The following is a 13,433-nucleotide window of genomic DNA, read 5'->3' as shown; positions in this document are numbered from 1 at the left end:
CCAGAAGGTTGTACCTGCTGATACTGAGGTTGGCCTACCTGTAGGGATTGGAAGTGTTGTCCTAACAGACTAGATGGCTGAGAGGGCTGGGCAGTTGGTTGGCCCAACTCTGTTTGAGGCTGACCAGCTTGCCCAGAGGGTTGTGAATACTGGACAGTAGGCTGACCAAGTGGTTGAATAACTTGTCCATACATTGGACTATACTGGACATTGGATTGGTTTGGGTTAATAGTTTGTTGACCAATTTGTCCAGCAGGATAACCTTGCTGGATACCAGGTTAGACTTGTTGAAAAGACGACTGACCTGAGTTACCAGAAGGTTGCATATAAGAAGAGGAAAAAGGAGCACCAGTAGCGAAAGGGTTTCCACGAAATGATTGCTCTGGTTGGTCTTGAGGGGGTTGTCTTGGAGATTGCGCAGATGAAACTTGACCACCATGGAAAGAGGTGGAGGTCCAATCAATTGACAATGGAACTGATACCTCAACAACCAGTTGAGATGACAAATATGGATCATATGGCCCCTGTATTGGGACATTTGTCATGGGATCAAAGACTCCAAACAAGGAAGTCGAGGGACGACCAGAAATAGGAGTCGAAGAGGCTGCACAAACCGTTGGAGCGGTTGTGACTGAGGTAATAGATAGACTGCGACTTTGCGGAGTAAAAGGCTCCGTAGTAGGAAAAGTATGTGATGACCAAATGGGACCCGTGAACGGAGTTCTAGACGGCATAGTATCTCTTAAAGCTTTATAGCCTGGTGGTAAATTTGTAGTAGTAGATGCACTACTAACATGTATAGGGTCCGTGGAGGTGGGAATTTCACCGCTTGTCGCAACGGACTCATCGGTCGTTGCAGGGGACAAATCATCCATGTCAGATGAAACAGGTGGGACTGACACACGAGGAGAAGTATGGTCCCAGAAAGGGACACCGTCCTCAAAAGGTTCCCACGTAGGGTTCCAATGAAACTGGTAAGTCTCGTCACCTGGGGCACGAGAACTAAGTGGTTGTATACTTAGAACCACAGGAAGACTCACAACCAGTGTTTCGGTAGAAGACGAAACTGGTAATTCCGCCAGGATGAAACTTACGAAATCTACCGAGACAACTCCTACCTCGAACTAACATAAACAAAAGCTAATTGGGTAGATGTTATCATGGCCAATAAATTTTAAGACACTGAACTTAACCTTTTCATTTTTTAAGAGTCGAGAAAAGGATAAAAGATGACTCTAGTCTCCTTCGAATATTTAATGAGCACGAAGTGACAAGACGCTCATAGGTACCTTTTCTTTTAGGGAGTCCGAAAAGGATCAAAAGTAACTACTCTAGAGACTCTAGGTAAAAGGTTTACCAAACAATCCGTAAAACTGCTTATACACCTTGGCAATCAGATGAAAACCAAGGACTTCCCGTACTGCAGTCAATCTTCCCGAATGCTGTGTTCAGTGCATTACGGCTTGTAAGGCGACAGACTCGGCTTCCTAGTGGAGCCTCTGAATTGATCCTGAATTGACTATTTTCGAGTGGTTTTTGGTGGAGAACTTCTGGGAGAAGTTGTCATTGGTTGACCTTGTTCCTTTAGGAGCTGTAGCAACATCTTTAGGGACTTTGGATCCCTTGAATTATGGACATTTCATGCTTATAGCTGTAAGGCACAAAAATGTCTATAACAGAGGGGGAAGTTATCAAAGGATAGTCTCTCATAAAACAGGCAACCACAACCCACTATTAGAATCTGTTCCAGGAGGATGGCTCTTCCGATGACGACCTAGCTGCCTACTTTCTGTCAAAAATCCCCCCTCTTGTCACTGCAGATGTAAACGCTAGGTTAATGAAGCCTTTTTCTGAAAAAGAGATAGTAGAAGTCATTTGGTCAATGCAGCCAGATAAAGCACCTGGGCCAGACGGCTTCACCATACATTTCTACAGAGCTTGCTGGAATGTAATAAAACTCGATCTTCTTAGAATGGTAAAAGCATTTCAAAAGAAAGCCAAAGTGGGAGGGTGCACCAACTCCACCTTCCTTGCCCTTATCCTGAAAGAAGTTAACCCTGAGACTTTCGACAGATTCCGACCAATCTCTCTTTGCAATTCCTCCTACAAGATCCTTGCCAAAATCTTAGCCAATAGACTCAAGCCTCTGTTAGGGAACCTGATCTCCCCTCTTCAGGGTGGTTTCTTCAAAATAAGGCACCTCATAGACAACGTGATCCAAGTGCAAGAAGCCCTCCACTCTAGCCACTCTCGGAAGGAAAATGGTATGCTCATCAAGTTGGATATGTCTAATGCTTTTGACCGAGTTAAACTCTCATTCCTCTATAAAATCCTCCTCTCCTTCGATTTTAGTGTTGATTTTGTCAACTTGATAAAAGCCTGCACACACAGACCTTGGATAGCCCCCCTGGTCAATGGCAGACCTTCTAACTTCTTCCAAGGTTCTAGAGGGCTATGCCAAGGATGCCCATTGTCACCCTTTCTTTATATCTTGTTGGCAGAATCCCTAAGTAGATAGCTGACAACAGAAATGGAAGTAGGCACTATCCCAGGTATCAAGGTAGCAAGAGGGGTGGACCCCATAAATCACGCCCTCTTTGAAGATGACTCTCTTCTTTTGGGAGGGGCCTCGTTTAAGATAGAAAAGGCTTTCAAAGAAATCCTCCAACGCTTCTGTTTAATCACATGATACTTGATCAATAATAAAAAAAGTGTGGTTTATGGCTGGAATGTAGATCAACCTACTATCCTTCGAATTGCTTGCATATTGGGTGTTGGATAGGTAAATCCCCTCTGCGGACAGAGGCGATCCCACTAGCCTAAAACAGAACTAGCCACAATCAAACCACGCTGCCACGCAAGTTCCTAGTTATGCATCAAAGGTGAATTAAGAAGACCAACCTGGAATCCAACGCTATGGTTGAAGCAGAGTTGATATTTCCGTTCCCTCGCTCCAGCAGATCATAAATGGACACCTGCACATGCAAAGGAAGAGACAAATACCAACATAAAATCTACCAAGGCACAACTATATTTCAGTCAGAAAGGAAATAAATCAACACATCACCATAATAGACAATGAGATTGGAACTATAATAGCAGTCGCTCATTAATTAATAATAAACAGGAAAAGTTACAACCAAGGTTCTGACGTTGAACCTCTTCTGGCTGGGCGAGCAGCTATATGTGTCTTGTAATGTATCTCCTCTCCTGCAGCATAACCTCTCTATGCTTCGTTATCACTCATGATAACCACAACTAGCATTCCTCCAAGAACTCAAGAACTCAACATCTAGCACTCCATGACTAGCTTGTCAAATGCATAAGGACAAGCTTATATAGATGAAGAAGGGAGGAGGATACGATGAACCGGGACACCTATTGTGGATTAACATTATCCCCAAAAGCCATTAAAGATGGAGATAGGATAGAACTCGACATAAGACTGACTTTTTATCCTCAAAAAGCTCCATGTAATGAAGGAAACAACAGTCGGGCGTGCGTTAAGGCAAAAAGCATGACCAAACTTGGTTGGCGCGACTGTTGCTCTAAGACAGAGCGCCAATGGTCGCGCCCTCTTTTGAGGATCTCCATGATTGGCGCGGGTAAGATACTGTGGACCTGCGCCAATGGAAAAAGAGCACTTTTCAGGGATAATCTGTAGAAGGTGTCTTCAGGGAACATGAAGTACATACTCAGGGGAACATAATGCAAGTGTTTTTAGACTTTGTCACTTCTTATAACTCCCGGGATGAGTCTTCCAAAGTACGACAAGAGGAGTAACAGGGATGGTGACAAAGTACTGTGTAACATTGGGATTCCTTGGGTATGACAAGTGGGAAAAGATCAAATATCTAGGCCTTCCCTTAACCTTGGGAACAAGCCCTCCCTCCATTTGGACTGAAGTAATTAGCAAGATAAAAGCAAAAATAGCTTTTTGGGGAGGTCAATGGCTAACAAAGGCAGGGAAGTTGGTTTTGATAAAGGCAGTCCTCTCCGCCCTTCCCATCTTCCAGTCCTCCCTTCTGCTAGCTCCTAAGACTATCATTGAACAGATCTCCAAACTCCTTCGGGATTTCCTATGGAATGGGGGCAAGGGCAATCAGAGCAAGCGACATTTGGTAAGATGGGATATCCTTAATAGGCCACTCCAGCAAGGTGGGTTACATATACGGGATCTAGTCTTAGCAAATCTGGCTCTTGGTGGAAAAATCATATGGCAATTGTATGCAGATAAAAATAATCTTGTCAGTAAGATCCTTTGGAAGAAATACCTAAAGGGAGGCTCCATGATAAACCTCACAACTGCTTCTACTCCAATAGGAATAGCAATATGGAATTTAGTCAGAAGAAGCATCGATCATATACAACAACATTTATACAGAATACCGGGTAATGGGTAGAGAACATTACTTTGGGAGGACACCATTCAAGGGAACGCCCCAATGGCCACCCTAAATTCCTATAGCGATTTAAAAATATGGTTAGTGAACAAAGGACTTCTCTAGCTTGCAGACATATGTTATTGGGACAGCAAAGGGAATTGGGCAAGATGGACTTTTCCAGGGGTTCCTGACCCTCTGGAAACTCAAAAAAACTTGCTATGTGCAGCACTTTCTGACCTCGCCCCAGTCCATCGTATATCCAAAGATAAATGGGGCTGGGGAAGAACCGAAATTTATACAGCAGCTCAAGGATTCTCCTCATTAAAAGCCACACACGCGCCTTTGCTGACTCCGAAGCTTTGGAAATCCATTTGGTCTCCCTTTTGCCTTCCAAAGGTGAATTTCTTCACTTGGATACTCGTGCGTGAAAAGGCACTAACAGGAGAAAACCTGAATAAAAGAGGCTTCCATAGGCCCTTTATACGCTGCCTATGCACTTCTGCTATCGAAACCTCTCACCATTTATTGGTTGACTATATTTTCACACAAGAAGTTTGGAAGATGGTCCTGCACGGACTTAGCGTACCCACCCCTTCCCAGATTTTAGTTGTTACTCTCTACACCTCTTGGGTAGATCAAAACCCTGAGAAAAAATCTAAAAATGCAGGTTGGAAAAACATTTGGAAAGCTATTCCAAAATGCCTTTGGTGGAAAGTGTGGTTGGCTCGAAATGAGTGCATTTTTAACAGCAGGATCCCGAAATCAGTGGAAGTGGCTGCCAAAGCAAAAGCTCTATTGCTGGAAATAATAGATAAATCAACTTTTGCCTTTATATTATCTGCAAAAGTCTCTGCGTGGCTAGGACACTTCGTGCCAGGAGAAAGGAAATATTCAATCAACAAATCGATGAAAGATCCTTTTTGGCGCCTGCGTCTCACTGCAGATGACTTTCTTAAGTGGTGGCAGGGGACCCCAAAAGCCATTATCGTCTTTGATGGAGCGTCCAAGGGGAATCCAGGCACTGCAGGCGCAAGGGGATTGATCCTTTCCCCAGACAGATCGGAAAAAACTAGTTTCAGTTGGGGCCTAGGCATAAATTCGAACAATAAAACAGAGTTACATCCTCCTAAAAGCCTGCTAGATTGCGAAGGAGTTAGATTACAGATCAATCCAAATATTCGGAGACTCGGAGCTACTGATAAAGCTCTTAAACTCTGAAGATTATTTTAGTAACCCAACTTTAAACAAAACCTTGTAGAGAATTCAAAACACTTTGAAAGACTTCGACACAGTTGACTCATATCATATTTTGCGAGATTTAAACAAACAAGCGGACTCGCTGGCAAATAAAGGCTGCCTGTTGCCTCAAGGTAATCTTAGCCTTAATGGAGGACCTTGCTTGATTCATCCTTTGCCTTAGTCAATCTACAGAAGGTAGAGCTGCTTATCAGAGGGAGAGTGGCATTTGGTACCTTGAAAGTCACATCCAGGATCGCCAAGCAGAAAGCAGATGGAACAACAAGCACAAGGAACTTCAAGCAGAAGAAACAGCACCAGAATGTACAGCAACATATGGTAGAAGGAATAGCCGCAGAAGAAACAACAACCAGAATGAACAGTAGCAGATGGTAGAAGGAATAGCCGCAGAAGGAACAACAACCAGAATGAACAGTAGCAGGTGGTAGAAGGAATAGCCGCAGAAGGATCAACAACCAGAATGAACAGCAGCATAAGGAACAACACCAAAAGGAACAACAAGCAAAAGGAACAACAAAAGAAGGAACAACTTCCGAAGGAACAATAGGCCGAAGGAACAACAACAACAACAGAAAGAACAACAAGCAAACCAAGGAATAGCAGCAGTTAGAACAACAATCAAAAGGAACAACAAGCAGAAGGAACAACAGCAGAACGAACAACATATGAAGAAACAGCAAGTCGAAGGAACAACAACAGATGGAACAACATCTGAAGGAACAACAGGCTGAAGGAACAGCAGGCCGAAGGAACAACAGAGCGAAGGAACAACAGGCCGAAGGAACAGCGTCCGAAGGAACAACAGGCCGAAGGAACAGCAACAGAAAGAACATCACTCCGAAGGAACAACAGTCCGAAGGAACAGCAAGCCGAACGAATAATAGCATAAGGAATGACAAACTTAAGGAACAACAAAAGGAAAAGCATAAGGAAAAGGTCGCAGAATTTGCTCTCCTTGAGATAAAATGTAAGACAGAAAACAAGAATAACCAAAGAACTCATAGAACCTTTGAAAATAAGCATAGGAGAAGGGGCTACCATCAGCTCATTCTCATTGCTCAAATTTCTAACAGCTTTTGTCCATTGTAATAGGAGCTTGCTCCACTTTTGGCAATAAATACATTAGCCGTTCTTGTTAAAAAAAGTTTCAAGCTCTACCCGCTGAAATTGATTGTTGTCTCATGTTCTTCATTAATTCATTTATATAAACTAGATCACATTTTATTTGATTATATAAACTAAGTACTTATAATTTATTTTATTTTAATTTTAATTTTAAAATTAGTTATTCCAGTCCTAGATTAAAAAGCGTGTAGTGAGTTAAAAAAAATGAAAATGACCAACAATATTTGAAGTATTAAAGTCTTTATTTGGTGGTACTGAACGGAAGTTATGAGAAGAGAATTTAAATACAGTGTACGTGCCTAGTTGTTTTGGTTTCAAGTGAAGTAAAAAAGCCTTGGTTTCAAAATTGGATGCATACGCGTGAAGAAATAAAAAAACTTTGGTTTTAGGATTAGATATATAAGTGTGAATTCTTTTGTTTTTGTTTTGTTTTATTTAAATCAAATTTTTTACCCCATAAAAACAAAATTAAATATATTTAATTAAAAGTTATTATGTTTATTAATTATAATTATATTTATATTAAACTTTAATGAATTGGATAACATTATTTGACCACATGTAAGATAAAGTATGATAAATACTCTCTTTTTACTAAATAGTTGGAGTTATCATCTCACACAAATTTGACCTTCAAAATTTTCTATTATTAAAATTGAGAAAGATGGGAAAGCAACGTAAGGATTATGGCAAAAAAATATTGAAAGCTATCCCACCATAAAAGCATGTAACCATATTTTTACGTGTTATCACTTAGGTTGCTACTTTATGTAGGTTGCTACTTTATGTCTTTTATTTAAGGGATTTTGTTTCTCATTCTTTAACATTTTCCAATTTAGTAAAAAAAAATTGTGTTTAATATATTTGTGTTTTTAATAATGGAGATAGAAATAATGAATAATATTATATTATAAATGGCTTGGTTATCTATTTTTACATATATGTGTTTACTAAAATTTATATGTAAAGTTAACAATTGGTCTCATGTATGGGATTAAGGATAGATGATACTTGATCATATCATTTAACTTTTCTTTTTAAGCATGAGCAATAATTAGATATTATGTATCTTGCAAATTCGATATAAGTTGAAATTTTCTTTAGTCCTAAAATATGAACTAAAACCACTTTTAATTGGCTATGAAATTGTCTTTAGTCCTAAAGTATGAACTAAACCCACTTTTAATTGGCTATGATTTCATCTACCTTTTATGTAAGAAAACATAAAACTTTTTTTGAATAATTATTTGTGGTAAAAGCTATCACTTTTATAAAGAAAATTAGTTCATCAATACCATTATATTAGGGCGCCTTATGATTCTACACTTTAATTTTTCTTTCAAGATGATACCTAAAACATTTGTCTGTCTCCATTATTTACTTTGGGCAAGAATCCACTAGAGAAGCATAACTGAAGCATGCTTTGGCTCTAAAAGCTAGTCAAGTCTTTGTTTCAAAACCTTTTTATCTATCAAAACATCATTGAGTCTAAACCTTGTCTACAAATAAAATATTTTACAAACTTCGCATAAGTTGTGATAATGCTTCTTTTTATTTTTCGAAAACATAAATAAAACTTAAAACATTTCTTATACTAGTCATAAATTCAAATGCATACAAGTGTAAAGATAACTTTGGAGAATTTTCCTACCATTTATAAGTGGTTTGTTCATATGGTATCTAATGATTGATAAATATATATGAACAAACAGAGGAAACCCAATAATATATTAGCAAGTTTTGTTAATAGCATAAACTACTGATAAGAACTCCTTCTTAGTCATAGTGTAATTCAGTTATGCAGAAGCAAGATTTTTGTTAAGGTAATATATTGCATGCATTGTTGTATTATCCTTCTATCCTAACACAAAAACCAAACTCTAATCAAATGCATTAGAATAAATATGAGAATTTAAATCTCAATTAAGTCATTGTAGAATAGGAGCAATAGTTAGCTTGTCTTTTAAAGTTTCAAAAGATTGTTAACATGCTATTGTCCAAATACATTCTACATCTTTAGAATGTAGAACAAATAATGAAGAAGTTGGTTTACTAAAAGTTTGAATAAATCTTCAATAGTAGCCAACATGACTTAAGAAGCTTCTCACATCTCACTGTTTTGTAGGCACATACAAGTTTTTAATAACAACATTTTTTGCAATATCAACTTCAATAGATTTTGAAAAAACATGGCATCCTAATACAATCCCTGTAATCATCATTAAATCACATTTTTCATTACTTAAGGAAAGGTGATTTTCTTCAGAGTTTTGAAGAACATCCTACAATCTAGATAATGCTTCATCAAATTCATTTCCAAAAGTTGTAAAATCATCCATATAAACTTCCATGAGTTCAAGAATTAAATAAGAAAATATACTCAAAACAACTCTTTTATACATTTTTGATGCATTCTTGTTAATTTTAAGTATGTTCTATGCTTAGAGCAATTTACTTCAATTTTTCATATTAGCCCAATGTCAATATTCAGACTACCAATCACATCAGCATGATAATAAAGTGCAGATAGAACATAAACACAAATCACAGAAAACAAGCCAAGACAAGAGGACACAAGATGTGGCACCAAACAGGGACAAACCCCAATGTGGGGGAAACCCATGATCAATTCTTGTTATGTTCTTCAATAGTTCAACACAGAGAGAGAGAGAGTACAAATACACAAATCAAATATTGTATGACAACAACATTAAGTTCATCATTATGATAACGATGATTGTTCTAGGATGCAGCACCGATAGACTTCAAGTCACAAGGAGTATTGTAACTTATCCTTTTAGATTATCATTAATGCAACAAAAATATTCCTCTAAATGCCTTCTCTTGCAATTCTAGATAGGGCACAAGGAGAAACTCGGTAATCTTCCACGTTGTAAGACAACTAGCTCCTTCAAGGGTTGCAATCCACCTAGGAGAGACTTTCCTAATTTATGCTGCCACCTGAAGTCAATACACACTGCAATGTTACCTTAGGACAAGCTTAACTACTTTCTATGGCTTGCAACCTAGCAAAGCAACTAGCTATAGCTTATAGATTCTTCCAATAAGCCTAGTTAAATCTTGAATTCATGCTTATTCATGACCTTGATACAACGTTGTCACCTACTATGATTCTGGTTGCATTTATGGCTCATCAACAATGTCTTGAAGCCTCTCTGTTGACTGTGTTATTATGGCCTTCTTCTATCTATGGAGTGTCTCATACCACTCTTACTGATCCAAAATCAATTCCAAATAAAGAGTGTCCCATACCACTCTTACTGATTTGAAATCAGTTCCAAATAAAGAGTGTCTCATACCACTCTTACTAACCCGAAGTCAATTCCAATTGATCCCAGATCAATATCATCCTAGCATAGGGAGTGTGATAGTACATGATGCGTCCATCAGTGGTACTATGGTCCCGATCCTCATTTCCCTGCTCATTGGCCAGATGAGGGGTACTTCCCATGAGTCCTAGACTGCATGGGTAGGATGTCTCAGCAGGAGAAGGATGAACCAATCATCCTGTCTACATGTCACCATGGGGTATCCCAGGGGAAGGCTGAACCACTCACCCTCTAGACAAAAAGTCACTAGGGGAAGGCTGAACCACTCACCCTATGGTTTCTCATCACTCCAAGAAGTACCCCAAGCCCCCCGGAGCTCCTAGAGCTCAATATCCATATCATACAGGACCCTTGGGAGAGGGTCCCTCCACGAATCCTAGTCATTCTCGGAAAGTAAAAAAATGGACCTTTCCCAGGGGCTTCATCTTAATATCGACAACCTGCATATCAGTCCCATAGTGATGGAGCCTTCTTGCTCTGTGTTGTACCATATCCCAGATAAAGTGGTCCCTGATGTCTACATGCTTGGAGCGATCATAGAACACGAGATTCCTCAACAATCGAATCCCACTCTGGCTGCCACAAAAGATCATTGTTGTATCCATCACGTGTCCAAACATCTGAAGAGCTTCCACAACCAGACAGCTTCACAAGAGGTCATACTCTTAGCTATGTATTCGGCCACAACGGTGCTCAAAGCAACCGAATTTTGCTTCCTGCTCATCCAGGATATCGAAGCAGAACCCAAAGAGAACCAGCACCCAAAAGTTCTCTTATGATCCTCCACACTGCCTACCCAATCAACATCAGAATAATCATGCAATCTTACATCTTTGGCGGTGTCTCTCAGTCCATGAGTGATTGTGCCCTGAAGATATCTCAAAAGATTCTTGGCACCAATCCATTGAGGCTCAACCATATATGAGCTCAACATGCTAACTGTAAAACATATATCCGAACGAGAGTTCACCAAGAACATCAATGCTATTATGAGTTGACGAAACTCAGAGGCATTTCCCAAATTAGGTCTGACAACACTACCGCATAACTTCTTAAATTCAAGCTCCATCAGGGTAGACACGGCCTTCCATTCCAAATTCAGAATCCAACTCCCTCTTACTTTTGCAAATGATAGGGTTTGTACTTGTCAGAAAGAGGGTGCCTTCACAGCGTACCAGTATGTGTGGTCTATCATCCACAACCCTCAAGTAAGGGTTTGGATCAACGTCACTCCTAGTTAATCTCAACTTCATTAGATAGCTATCAATCCTCTCATACCAAGCTAGGGGTGCTTGCTTCAAACTATAGAGATATTTCTTCACCCGATCATGAATCTCAAACCCCTTAGGGTGTTCCACATCTGTGTTCTTGCTATTACATGAGGGGAATAGTCCCCTTGTAATTTTTCCTTCGGTACATCTCAGACATGTGCCTTAGTGCTCTTCTTTGAATTCAGGCACCCCTGTCACCATCTGTTTCACATCGAGTAGGGATTTATAATGAAGATGGGAAAACCTCCGGTGCCATTGAAGAGATAAGTCACCCGTCATGGTCCCCAATGGACTTCCTACAACTTGATACAAATTTCCAATTCTGAACCCAAGAGTAAAATCATCTTGAAAATTCCTTTTCCAAACACTTACCTTTCCATCAATGAACGCCACCTTGTAACCTTTGTCTTCCATTGCCGAAATGGACACCAGGTTCTTCTTAAGATCAGGTACATAAAGAACTTCTTGTAAATGAATCGTGTTACCCTGATTCAATTGAAGGGTAACATTTCCTACACCCTTTACGGGATAGGTGGCATCGTCTCCAAGAATAATCTCCAAGTTTGTTTCCTTCTCTATCAGATTAGAGGGAGTTTCCTTATATCCGGCGAAGTGCCTTGAAGCACCACTCTCAATAAGCGAATTTCCCAAAGAGTCCAGAGGAGAGGTAGTGGAGAGGGTCGATATAAAATAATACTCCTTTTTCTAATCAGGAACAACATTTGATTCTTCATACCTAGAGTTCCTTGCTTTTTGGAGGGTCGACCATTTCCTTGATGTCTTGCATTCCTTTTTCCTTTGCCATTGAACCTGTCATTCCTTCAATCATTGTTGTTGAAGTTGCCCCTGGAATGATTGTGATCATCATCATGTGATGTGTCCCTTCTATTTGGACACTCCCTCGCATAGTGGCCAAACTTATTGCAATCAAAGCATCTGCCTTTCCTTCCACCCTCAGATCCGGGCTTTCCATTGAAATGACCTTTAGACCCTACATCACTTCTCCTTTTGGCATGAGCGGAGAAAGAAATAGAGTTGCCTCTATTAAAATTCATTTCTTGCTCCACCACCCTGGTTTCTTCTTGAATGCATCTTGACATCAATTCTTCAAACCCCTGGAATTCGATCATTATTGAGAATAGTAGTTCTAAATATGTACCACTCGGGAGGGAGTCCTCCAAGGGTAATGATGGTAAGTTCCCTGTTAGATATGATTTCTCCAATCGATAGAAGATAATTCTTGATCTCAGTGATCTTTAAGAAGTAGGATTGAACATCCTCATTCTTGCCCTTCTTAATATCCTTCAACTTATTTTTTAGGAACAAAACTTGATTTGCATCACTAATCTTAAACATGCTTACCAATCTGTCGTAGATCTCTTTGGATGTGTTCAAATTGGAGATGTAGGCCACCAGACGCTTGTCAATGGAATCTCTAATAATCTTCTTCGCTTTGACTCCACCCTTAGTGTACTTGTTCTTTGTATTACTTGGTGCATTTGGTGGAGGCTCGGGATTTTACCCTTCACACAATCCAACACTTTTTGCTCTTCTAATTTCAGATCCAAAGACATCTTCCATCAGTGATAGTCAGAATCTTCACGGAGCTTATCTTCAACTGGGAAGTGGGATGATGAACCCATTGAGCCTTTGACCTTGTCCAACTGTCTTCAGTGATTTCTCTTTCACTCTTGCTTAGACTTTGTATTCACCTCAGCTATGAAACCATGTTAATTTTAGGTATATTCTATGCTTAGAGAAATTTACTTCAATTTTTCATATTAGCCCAATGTCAATATTCATATTAGCGATCACATTAGCATGATATTAAAGTGTAGATCGAACATAAACATAAATCGCAGAAAACAAGCCAAGACAAGAGGACACAAGATGTGGCACTAGCCAGGGAAAAACCCCAATGTGGGGAAACCCTTGATCAATTCTTCTTATATTCTTCAATAGTTCAGTAGAGAGAGAGAGAGATAGTACAAATACACAAATCATATATTGTATGACAACAACAGTAAGTCCATCATTCTGATAAT

This window comes from Pinus tabuliformis, chromosome 9 (assembly GCF_031772625.1).
Source record: "Pinus tabuliformis cultivar Carrire ecotype Pingquan chromosome 9, CPIR1, whole genome shotgun sequence".
Taxonomy (NCBI): Eukaryota; Viridiplantae; Streptophyta; class Pinopsida; order Pinales; family Pinaceae; genus Pinus; species Pinus tabuliformis.
This window is presented reverse-complemented; position numbering follows the sequence as displayed.